Here is a 13,353-nt window from a genome sequence, read left to right on the forward strand (position 1 = left end):
TGGATAGATGGAAAATGAGAAAGCCCAGGACCACCATGGGCACCAGTGTATGTGTGCGTATGTATGTATACACACACACACATATATATACACACACACACACACACAAAAAGTCCCTTTTTGTGAGCCTTAACAGTCCTTTCCTTACTTTCATTCATCACAGGATATTAATTTTCAGGGGCGGAAATGGTAAGCATTTTCATCATCCAGCCCATAATTCATATTTATATGTTAGATAAATTATGTTTACTATGACCACACTGTAGACTCATCAGAACAACAGAGGCTCACATTTATAAATTTTACAAATGCCATTCATATGCTGACACATTAAAAAATAGCTGTAGGGGCACCTGGGTGGCTCAGTCGGTTAAGCAGCCAACTTCAGCTCAGGTCATGATCTCACGGTTTGTGGGTTCGAGCCCCGCGTAGGGGACAGCTCAGAGCCTGGAGCCTGCTTTAGATTCTGTGTCTTCCTCTCTCTCTGCCCCTCCCCAGCTCGCACTCTGTCTCTCTCAAAAGTAAAATAAAGAACGTTAAAAAAAAAAAAAGGTGGGGGGGGCCTGAGTGGCTCAGTCGGTTGAGCGTCCAACTTTGGGCTCAAGTCATGATCTTGCGGTCTGTGAGTCTGAGCCCCGAATGGGGCTCTGTGCTGACAGCTCGGAGCCTGGAGCCTGCCTCGGTTTCTGTGTCTCCCTCTCTCTCTGCCCCTCCCCTGCTCATGCTCTCTCTCTCTGTCAAAAATAAACATTAAAAAAAAATGTTTTTTTTAAAAAAGCTGTAGAATAGAATAGTTTTCAGTGTTACTTTAGGTAATTCGTATTTTAGGATTTGAAAAAAAATTAAGATTAAAAAAAATTTTTTAATGTTTGTTTGTGAAAGAAAGAGAAAGGCAAAGAATGCAAGCAGGGGATGGGCAGAAAGAGAGGAAGACACAGAATCCAAAGCAGACTCCAGGCTCTGAGCTGTTAGCACAGAGCCCAGCACAGGGCTTGAACTCATGAAAGGTGAGATCATGACCTGAGCCAAAGTTGGACGGTTAAGCACCTGACTCCTGATTTCAGCTCAGGTCATGATCTCACTGTTTGTGGGATCGAGCCCTGGGTCGGGCTGTACACTGACAACATGGAGCCTGCTTGGGATTCTCTCTCCCTGTCTCTCTGCCTCTTCCCCGCTTGTGCTGTCTCTCAAAATAAACTTAAAAATTAAAATTAAAATTAAAAATAAAAATATGAGTACTCAAACTGAACAAATAGTCCTTAATTCTGTGGCTTTGATAGCTCACTTAGAAGTTTCACTTAAGACATTTCTGAAATAAACTAGCCAATTACAGATCATCCATTCATGTTTTATTAACTCTCTATTTCTGATATTTTCTCCTGCCAATCAGTACATTTTTAGACCTTTCCCATGAGCTCACTTAGTAGCATAAACAATTCTTTTAGAAATAAATTAATCTTGGGGCGCCTGAGTGGCTCAGTCGGTTGAGCATCTGACTTCGGCTCAGGTCATGATCTCACGGTTCGTGAGTTCGAGCCCCACGTTGGGCTCTGGGCTGACAGCTCAGAGCCTGGAGCCTGCTTCAGATTCGGTGTTTCCCTCTGTCTGCCCCTCTGCTGCTTGTGCTCTGTCTCTTGCATTGTCTCAAAAATAAATAAACATTAAAAAAAAAGATTTAAAGAAGAATAAATTAATCTCTAGTTTATTAAGACCACTTTAGGGACAGAACAAAAGTAAAAATCAGTGGACAAACAAAACTTAAAAAAAAATGAAGTAATATATATGCTAACTAATTTGGATGTAAATTAAAAAAAATAAAATTATAAAAAAAAAATGAAGTAATAAAACAACCAAGACCTCCATTTGCATAATGCAGACTCTCCCACTGGTAGCTAACTTCTGGTTTATCAAACCATTTTAAGGATAGAACAAAGATAAAATTCAGTGGACAAACAAAACCTAAAAAAGTAGTAAAACATAGGAGAGGAAGAGACAAAAAGGAACTGGAAAGACATGTGGAAAAGAAAAACTGAAATCAGAGAAAGAATCCTAGGTGTCTTTTGGATTAAAGACACTAGAAACTGCATGGAGATGAAAAACTCCAAATTTCCATTCTTTCACATCCTAATCTAGAACATATAAACTGATACAGTACATTCCAATGCCACAAGTACATTTTTAAATTATGTCTTTCAATTTAGTTTTGGCTATACAACTGACCCTCGAACAATGCAGGTTTGAACCGTGCAGGTCCACACGGATTTTTTTTTCTTCAATAAATATAGTATTGTAAATGTATTTTGCCTTCCTTATGGTTTTCTTTAAAACATTTTCTTTTCCTTAGCTTACTTCACTGTAAGAGTATGGTATATAATACATATAACATACAAAATATGTGGTAATTGCCTATTCATGTTATCAGTAAGGCTTCCAATCAAGAGTAGGCTATTAGTACTTAAGTTTTTTGGGAATCAAAAATTATAGTGGATTTTCTTTTTTTTTTTTTTTTAATGTTTATCTATGTTGAGAGAAAGTGTGTGTACATGCAAGAGCAAGAAAGGGGCAGAGAAGGGAGGGGGAGAATCTCAAGCAGGCTCTGTGCTGTCAGTGCAGAGCCCAATGCGGGCGGGGCTTGATCTCACCAACTTGAGATTAGGACCAGAGCCAAGATCAAGAGTTAGGCGCTTAACAAACTGAGCTACCCAGGCTCTCTCTATAGAGAGCAGATTTTCAAATGTGCAGGGGTGGGAGTCCCTAACCCCTGTATGTTCTCTCTACTGATCTAGAGAGATGGAATTAATCGAAAAATATTTTAATACTCTTTGTTGACAGTAGTATAATGTAACATAGTGGTTAAGTGAGCAACCTTAAGCTAAATTGTCTAAAGTCTAATCCCAGCTCCACCATTTACTAGTTGTATGACCCTGTACAAGTAACTTGATCTCTCTGTGCCCCAATTTCTCATCTGTAAATGGAAATTATAATAGTTTGCATATAAAGAAATGGTTGTGAAGATCCAATGAGTGAATACATGTCACAAGCTTAGAACAGAGTGACACAAAGGAAGAATTCAGTAAGTATTGGATATTGCCAAGAAAGGTCAGTAACTGCCCATTTGTTTATTCTCTGAAATTAGTGAAATGCTTCCAATTAAAAAAAATTTTTAAATTCCTAATTGCCATACACAGTTGATCTAATCCAACTATGATCATTTTGTAAAATCTTATCTCTAGTCCATATAACTATTTTCATAAAGGAACTCAAATTACAGTAATCATAAAATCTAATATAAAAGAACTATAAGTCAATGAAAATCATCTTTAAAATGGGTCAACTGGATTGTTTCTTATTATTCCTCATGAAAACAATGAAGTGATTACCTAAGAAACTTACTAGTTTAGGGGCACCTGGGTGGCTCAGTTGGTTAAGCGACCGACTTTGGCTCAGGTCATGATCTCACAGCTCGTGAGTTCGAGCCCCGTGTCAGGCTCTGTGCTGACAGCTTGGAGCCTAGAGCCTGCTTCGGATTCTGTGTCTACCACTCCCTCTGCCCCCAACTCACTCGCATTCTATCTCTGTCTCTCTCAAAAATAAACAAACATTAAAAAAATTTCTTTAAATAAAAAAATAATAAAAAAAGAAATTTACTAGTTTAATTCCCCCATAAAAACTAACACTATGTAAAGAGGATAAACCACTATTTTCAGTTACAGATAAAGCATGAAACATTAAAACAATCCAGTAATTTCTACAAAATATTCACCACAAAACACACCCTAATAGCTCCCAGGTAAGCTGATGTCTAAGCCTTTACTAACATTTTGAGACAAGTAATTCTTCTTTGGAGGAGGCGCTGTCCTGGGCATTCACAGGATGTTTCACCAGCATCCCTAGCTTTGACCTACTAGATGTGAGCAGCACCTTCCCCTCTCAACTCTTTAACCCCCTACCCCTTTGTGACAATGTCTGAAGACATTATCGAATGACCCCTGAGGGGCAAAATTGCCCCTAGTTGCTCTAGATTATGCGAGAAGTTCTTTTAATTCTAACGTTATAATAACAGCCATGTTTTCTCTCCCCTCCCCCCCCTTTTTGGGGCTATTTCCTTGAAAACTTCACAAAAAAGATGAATTATCTACCCACAATGCATTTTAGTATCTTGAAATACTTGCAAATAAGATTGCTGCTGGTGTCTATTTTACACTTACTTGATTCTCTGCAGAAACCAGAAAGATGTAATTCTTAATACATTTTTTAAAACTATGATTCATTTAAAATTTTCCCCTTAGGCATTTGGATTGCAAATTTTAATTATAGCTTCCATTTAAACCAGACACATTATGTTGCCAATCATGAACACAATACTTCAGTAAAGGAATGGCTTAGACTTATCAGCATGTGAAATCTATTAAGTCTGTGATAAGCATTTAATATGTATCACTTCATTTAGTCATAACAATATTCTTTAGAAATATTATTACCGCCAATTTTTAAGATGAGAAAACGGAGGCTAAGAAAGAACAACATTCCTACGTCATACTGCTAGTAAGTGACATAATCAGGATGAGATCGCAAGTCTCCTAAACCAGAGTTCACACTCTCTGTATTGGAATAAATGACCCTTGGAAACATCACTTCAAAATACTGAATCAATCCTTACCTTTCGACATGGTACTGCCTTTTCTTCTTCACTCAACAATTTTTGAATATATAACTTTTAGTGCATCCAACTTTTCTAAATGAACAATACCTTTTCCCTAGTATTTAGTCCCCTCTCCTCAGAACAAGCACAACACTTATTTGAGCCTCAGTAGTGGCCTTTGTGATAGAAGAATTTGTAGTTGAAGAACTTAAGATTTTGTGTTGACAAACATAATAATAAGATCTGGATCAAAACAACGAAAGCAACAACAATCTTATTTTTATATTTATTTGTAACTTATGTTGATATATATAATGTATATATGATGGCAAGAATAAAGAAAACACCCATTCCAACTAATATATCTAAAAAGCCCCATACACTTAATTTGTATTGACCTTTGATTTGAAGATAATAACGACACATTTCCTACAAGACCCAGACTCGTGGTAAAAATACAGGAAAAGAAAAGGAAACGACTTTTCCTCCGTTTTCCTGGCCCCACTGCTACAAGGCCCGGAGGTAAAGCTAGGGTTCATGCTGCTCTCCTCTACCCTCATTCTTTGGAAGATGAGTTAAGATCTAACATGATAGGTTTGTTTTTAAAAAAAAAAAAAAAAAAAAAAAAAAAAAAAACTGCTCAGAATTATCTCTTCTTTGCACAAATTAAGAAAACTCTAGGAACAGAAGTATATTCTCTAAAGGGACAATAAAAACACTAGCCCCATGAGGATTAAGTGAAATAATTCATGTAAAACGACTCACAAAGGGCCAGGCACAGAGTAAATACTCAGTAAATGATACGTATTTGTAACTTTTGTTGTTGTTAAAAGGAAATGTTAGTACAAAGACTTTTTGTTAAAGTTTACTTATTTATTTTAAGAGAGAGAGAACGCAAGCAGGGAAGGGGTAGAGAGAGAGGGAGAGGGGGAGAGAGAGAGAGAGAGAGAGAGAGAGAGAGAGAGAGAATCCCAAGCAGGCTCCACACTGTCAACACAGAGCCTGATGCAGGGCTTGAACCCACGAACTGCAAGAACACAACCTGAGCTGAAATCAAGAGTTGGACACTTAACCCACTGAGGTACCCAGGCACCCCTAGTATAAAGGTCCTAGTGTTCAAGGTCCTTCCTGAAATACCTCTGTGCTCTCCCCTTTCTGTAGTTGTTCTTTTAAAATTCCCTTGTTTTGGGTTATCCTCAAATAATGCAAGTTGTTCTTACAACCTTATCTTACCTCACAAATCTTTATTCAAATGGAACAAAATAGTAGCAGGAAAAAAAAAAGAAGGTATTTGCTCTCCCCTTCTCAAGGCCAATGTTTTTCTCTTTTTGATCCTGTGACAGTTAAATGTAGAATAATGAGGAGTGACATCTTATCCTACAAAAAAATTCTCACAATTGACAAAGTGGTATTACAAATATATACAAACTTCTCAAAATCCAAATTACAAGAACCTGTATTTGGACAAGCATCACTGTGCACTAACTTTACTTCTAGAACTGGACCAGAGTGTTTTGAAAACAATGACCGGGACCCTTGAATCCCCCATAGCACTTAACACAATGCCTGGCACAGACTGTTAAGTAGAAGTGTTATATAAGTGGATCAAAGTTTTTCTCATTTTAACTAAAAATTAAATCTATTAATTTATTCAACAACATCTGTCAAGGCCCTACCATATGCCAGGCACTGGTGACTAGCATGGGGATCCAAAAGTGAACAGGAAAAGACATGTTCTCTACTTTCACAGAGTTTGTCTGTATGTAGAAGACACACAAACGAGTAAAAAGACCTTTACCATTTGGTATTAAGGTATGAGAAATCCAAGAGAAGATATTAAATGGACAGATGAATGGCGGCACACAGAAGGAGCAACTAATCCGGGCCTGGAGTCAGAGCAGTGAGCAGAAAGAAATGATAGGATTGATGAAGCCTGAGGAATAAATGAAAGTCAGCCAAAGAAAGAGAAAAGTAAAGTGTTTCGGGCAAAATGTAAAAAACAGAGCTTGAGACCATGGCATATTTGAGGAACTGAGGGAAATTCTGTACAACATGACAAAAGCCTGGGGTAGGGGTAGGGGTAGGGGTAGGGGATTGGGGTAGTGGATGTTTAGGGGCAGAGGAAGTATAAGCTGAGAGAAACCGGGCAGCGAGAGCTGAGGGGGGACCCGTAGGCAGCGACCAAGTGGCCATGACCTAGTATGAAGCACCGTTATGAAGTGTGGGTTTTGGACTAAGAGCAAGGGGAGGTATTTAAGGACTTGAAGCAGGGAAGTCTAAGAATCAGATTTGTGTTTAAAATGATTAATCCACTGCAGCATGGAAGATGGATAGAGAATAAATAAGTTGTTGCAGCAAGTTAGCTTATTCTATTTCTTCTTATAACTTTAATGTTTCCCCCTCAAATGACCTTACTATGGGCATTTAGAAATGCTCATGTCTTTCCCAACTAAAACCACACCCACGCATTCACTCCCTCCTACTCTATTCTCCTATTGTTTTTCAGTTTTTACCTACTCATGTCTTCTTTTCACAAAATACAACTTTAAGTTAAAGTTATTGTAAAACTTAATAAATTTAACACGGTAATTATGAGAAGCCACGGACAGCACAACCAAAAAGAACAAAAATTAAAATAAAAAAAAACTAAAGCCAAACAATGTCTTTTCTGAAACAACCAGTAATAATTGATTGAGTTTAAGGAAGTTCAGCACTGAAATTTTAGGGCTTTTAATACATAACTGGCTTCCCGACCAGGCTGAAAGAGATGGCTTTGGAGGTCCTCTAACTCAAGCTCCAGTGCATCCACAGGGGTGACCTTCCCTCGGGGCCTCAGGGAGCACTGAGAGTTCACCAGGAAGAGGCACTGAACAGCTGAGCAAGAGCCTGCTGAGGAAAAAAAGCAGGATGGGGCTCCGGGCCCTCTCAGACCCCCTTCTCTGCTTTCTGTGGTCCAGGCACACTTGTTTACTTATTTACCCTCAGATGTGCAGAGGTGCCTCCAACCCTCAAGCTTGCATGTGCAGCTCCCTTTGCTGGAATGCACTTTCCCAGGCTCTTGACCTAATGGGCTCGTTGTCAATCTTCAGGCCTCTTCCAGAAGACCTTCTCAGATACCCTCACCTAAAGTGACCTCCCCAGTTACACTTCGTTTCTCACCCTTCTACTTATTTCCTTCAGAGCCCTTAGCACAACCTATAATTACTTATTTACTAGTTTGCATTGGTCTCATTAACAAGAATGGAAGCTTCATTTGGGCAGGGAACCTCCTCTTGTTTAATCACCAACTTCCAATAAGGTAGCTTCATAAATATTTTTGCTGAATACAGGAATACAGAAGGTACGGATAACGACAATAGTGATGGTAATAATATTAGCTAACATTTAGTGAGTACTTATCACCTGCCAGGTACTCTTACTGAGCAATTTACAGATGAAGCACTAGTTTAGCAACCTTAGAGATAAGAAAACGGAGACACAGAGCTATTAAGTTACTTTGCCCCAAAGTCACACAGCTTAGTGTGTGGGCCTCTCCACAGAACAGCCCCAAAGTTGGCAGAGAGGAACTGACTCATTAGATGGAGAAAACTGGAATTGTTCTTCTCCTTTACTCCTCTACTTCCTTCTTTCTCTTGCCTTTCTCATCTAGCTTTTGTCATCAATACTTTTTCTCCTGATCCCCAATCATTTTTAATTACTGACCCTTTTCTCTGTTCCACTTATCTGATACAAAATAATTTCATGATGTACTTTAATATAGAATATTTTAACATAAGGTAATTAATATTCACTAAAGTATTATACAAAGATCTACAATTTTATTTTTTAATAAGAAGGAAAATGCACTGGGGCGCCTGGGTGGCTCCGTCAGTTAAGCATTTGATTTCAGCTCAAGTCATGATCTCATGGTTTGTGAGTTCAAGCCCTGCTTCAGGCTCTTTGCTGTCAGCATAGACAGAGCCTGCTTTGGATCCTCTGTCTCCCTCTTTCCCTGCTCCTCCCACAAGCTTTCTCTCAAAAATAAATAAACATTAAAAGAAGAAGAAGAAGAAGAAGAAGAAGAAGAAGAAGAAGAAGAGGAGGAGGAGGAGGAGGAGGAGGAGGAGGAGGAGGAGGAGGAGGAGGAAGAAGAAGAAGAAGAAGAAGAAGAAGAAGAAGAAGAAGAAGAAGAAAGAAGAGGAGGAGGAGGAGGAGGAAGGAGGAGGCATCTGCACCGATACTCTTGACTCTCCTGTTTTTTACACAGTGACTCTCATACAGCAATCAGCTTGGTTGTGGACTGTTAGAATAAATAGGAAAGAATAAGAAAAGGAGAGGCTTCCTTTTCTTTCCTCTCTTTTCTCTTGGTCTCCTAAGAAAGTGAACATGAATATAAATATTGTGCAAGCCAACCTGTAAAGAGCCCCTTCATTACTGTGTCTGAAAATTTGCTTTGGAATACAAATTTGAATTTATGCCTTGGTTCTGCTCTATTTTATACTGTCACCACAGAATCTTTCATAGTTGTTCCCATAACAGCTTAGAGCTACAATCCTCCTCAGGGGAAAAAGCAAGTTTGAGCTCCAGACTCTTTCCAGACAAATAAGGCAACCTTGAGAGCGTTTTCTAAGCAGCTGGATCAGATAGCTGCCACAACACTTCTGTGAGTCCCAACAGGGAGCTTTCTTGCCAGCCTCAGAAACAGTTATTTGTCACCACAAAAGATAATTCATTCTCAGTTAAAAAAGAAAAATAACATTCAATCTAGTAGAAATTCCTTGCCCTTATAGAGAAATTATTTTTTAAAAAACATAGAATTATCACTTTTTCTTTGAAAGGTAAGCTGAATCTCAAAATAAAAAGGTTCCTTCTAATAGGAATTAAGTCTGATAAAATTAAACATTTAAAGAAAAACTTTTAATATATGACAAAGACTTAAAAGATCATTTTTAAAAAGCTAATTTATAAAAACAAATCATTAAAAATGTAAGAAAAAGAAAACAAATTATACTTTTACATATCAAACTCAAAGTGGGAAATCCAAAATGAAGTTGGGGAGGGAGAATCAAAGCAATTGAAAATCAGACAAATAACCTACCACCATTCTGTCTGAATGACACCCATCCTAAAGTATTCACTTTGAGCTGTGAGGTTCTGACTAAAGGGAAAGAGTTTAAATTTTCTGGATTTCTTTCTCCAACTTCCTTGCCTTCTTTTGTTTATTCTTCCTTGATCTTTCATTTTTTTCAGTATCATTCATAATTCCAAAAAATTATCTGGGTATGGAGACCTGACAGAATTATATATTTATAGCAGAAAAATTAAAACAAATACAATACTATTAAAATCTGGATTGACACATATGTAAGAACCACAGTCTATTTTTAAGTAGACAAACAAAATTATACATTTTGATTATTAATGTATTATTAATACATTATTAACAAAGATTAAGATAATAAATTCAACAGCACCTAAAAGAGCACCGATGTTCTATTTTCCCACGTAAATTAATTTATGGGTTAGCCATTTTCACAGACCACAAAAGTGGCCACCACAAACTGAGCTAATAAAGTCACATAAAGGGAGAAAGAGGCTGATAAAATCAGAAGGCTCCCAAACTACTTCAAGAATGGTTTTCTTTCCAGGGCATCTGGGTGGCTCAGGTGGTTAAGCGTCCAACTCTTGATTTTGGCTCAGGTCATGATCTGATGGTTAGTAAGATCGAGCCCTGCTTCCAGCTCTACACTGACAGTGAAGGGCCTGCATGGGATTCTCTCTCTGCCTCTCTCCCACTCAATCAATCAATCAATCAATCAATTGAAAAAAGAATGTTTTCTTTCCAATCCAGATCTCCAGATCATATTCCAAAATACAAAACAAAAAAAAAAATGAGAGAGAGAAATCAGAAAGCCTTTTCTTCCTGTAGCTGGTGGGAAACAGGGTATATGATTACTGGGTATTTAACTTTGAGTTACTTTACAAAATATAAAAAGTTATTAATTCATAATAAAATATTAGCAAGTTCCATTATAAGGAAACATATTTAAGTGAACTTCCTTTGATATTCTGGGAAGGAATCAAAACAACTGATACTGAAAAAATGAAAAAAATTTAGTTTTAAGATTTTACCATCATAGGTGTGAAGAAATGGGCACGAGTATACTGCTGGTAAAAGCTGTAAATTGTTATAAAATTTTCTGTTAGTGATTTCACAGTATCTATAACAAAGGTTAAAATGTACATACTCTTGGATTCTGTAACTTCCCTTCTAAGAATCTTGTCCTATCAAATTACATGACAAATGCACAAGAGTAGACACACAGTGTCTTGCAGTATTGCTATATTATTGCTGACAGAGAAAACTTGGAAAAAGACAAAGTATATGCTGATAAGTGTCAAATTTATAGCAGAGGAAACTGAGCCTCATCCTGGTCAGGTCACTGGTGGGAAGACAAGGCATATCAAATACATGACCTAAATAAACAACCCTTGAAATTATCGCTGCTTCACTATATTCCTCAAAGCTAAGATCAAGTGCTATCGCCTTAAGGAAGCCTTCCTTGACCTCCCCTTTCCCTATAACGCTTCCATACCAAAAGCCAAACATTTCAGCATTTTTAACGTCATCATTTAATTATTAACAAAGACAGGGATCATGCTTTAGATCTATTTGTCCAATTACCAAGCACAGTGCCTATGCATTAAAAAAACAAAAACAAAAACAAAAACAAAGTGGGGCACCTGGGTAGCTCAGTCAGTTGAGTGTCCAACTCTTGATTTCAGCTAAGGTCACAATCTCAGGGTTGAGGGACTGTCAGGCTCAACACTAAACTTGGAGCCTGCTTGAGATTCTCTCTCCCTACGCCTCCCTCCGTCCCTCTTTCCCACTCTTGCAGTCTCTCTCTCTCTAAAAAAATAAAAAACAAACAAAAAATTCTGTTCATCGAAAATCCAAATAGCAATGAGCACCCCTAGCACCTAGACTGTGGTCTCTCTACATACCAAAGTTCTTTAAGCAAATGGCTGAATCTTGGTCTGGGTCAACACATTTACAAGATGATCCTGGGATATCTTACACCAAAATCAAAAAAGCAATCAAGGAATACTAGGGTCCTGTCAAGAGGATATAATAGCCAAATTGAAAAAACTTTCACTGGTCAATTTGAGCACCAGTGGAGTAATGGAATGAAACATTAAATATCTTTAAATCCACAAGTTAATATTAGTGTATTAATATTAATGTATGTTTTTATTAAATTTAATATTAATCTAAAGTTAATTCATTTATCATATTTGGAGGATCCAAAGGAACCAATTCATTCATTTGAAAATTGATAAATAAAGGGAAATACTTAAGCATTATCCTTCACATTTAAATTTTACTTTAGGGTAATAAATTGTTGAAAAGGAAAAATTTATTTAAAAATATTTTAGTTATTGGGGCGCCTGGGTGGCTCAGTCGGTTAAGCATCCAACTTCGGCTCGGGTCATGATCTCATGGTTTGTGAGTTCAAGCCCCACATCAGGCTCTGTGCTGACAGCTCAGAGCCTGGAGCCTGCTTTGGATTCTGTGTCTCCCTCTCTCTGTCCTACCCCCCTTGCACTCTGACTGTATCTCTCAAAAATAAATAAACATTAAAAATTAAAAAAAATATTTTAGTTATTAAATGTGAGTTAGAAATGATTTAAAAAAGAATATCGTCATTTTACAATATCTAGTGAATTAACAGATCTATGTAATCACCATCAATAGTTGCTACCAGACATTAAACACTCTTAATGGAAAGACAAAATACAACTTTTGAGACAGTTGTGCCAAAATAGTCAAACCTGAATTTGATCAAGCCTCTAAATCTACTACCGATTTATAGTAGAGGAAAAGAACGTGTTAAATGACCATGGGTATACAGTCAACAAAATCAAGACTGAGGGAAACTCTACAGAATAAATAACCTAATTTCTTCAACAAAAAGCAAAAGGGAAAGAGGGCAGGAGGAGGCAAAATTTAGAGATCAAAAAACTTTAAGAGACAGACTACTACAGATCTCATTTTGATCTCAATTCAAGCAAAGGAACTAGATTTTTAAAAGATAAAAGTATAAGGGTGCCTGGGTGGCTCAGTCAGTTAAGCGTCTGACTTCTGTTCAGGTCATGATCTCACAGTCTGTGAGTTCGACCCCATGTTGAGTTCTGTGCTGACAGCTCAGAGCCTGGAGCCTGCTTGGGATTCTGTGTCTCCCTCTCTCTCTGCCCCTCCCCCGCTTGTGTGGGCACACACTCTCTCTCTCTCTCTCTCTCTCTCTCTCTCTCTCTCTCTCACTCACTCAAAAGTAAACAAACATTAAAAAGGAAAGTTTTTTTTTTTTTAAAGTTTAAAGAAAAAGTATTAAGTGCAGATAACTATTAAGAAATAGAGTGATAAACACACACAAACACACACGCCTGGGAAAAACAATGCCCAGCTATTATGAGACACCTGCATGAAACAGATAAAAAGATGTATTATTATTCAAGTTTGTTAAAAGTCTTAAGCTATTAACTTTTAATTTTTAATCTATAAAAAAGTAGACAAGAGGACTTATAAACTTATGTAAAATCTATCGGCAAGACTGATTAAACACCAATGTACTAATGTCAATTTTGGCTTTCATGTCAATTGAAAAAGACCTAAATTTAGAATAGTCTCTATAGTAAATATATCATGGAAAAACAGCAATTCAGAAATGCTA

Source organism: Panthera tigris, chromosome D2 (assembly GCF_018350195.1).
Source record: "Panthera tigris isolate Pti1 chromosome D2, P.tigris_Pti1_mat1.1, whole genome shotgun sequence".
NCBI lineage: Eukaryota > Metazoa > Chordata > Mammalia > Carnivora > Felidae > Panthera > Panthera tigris.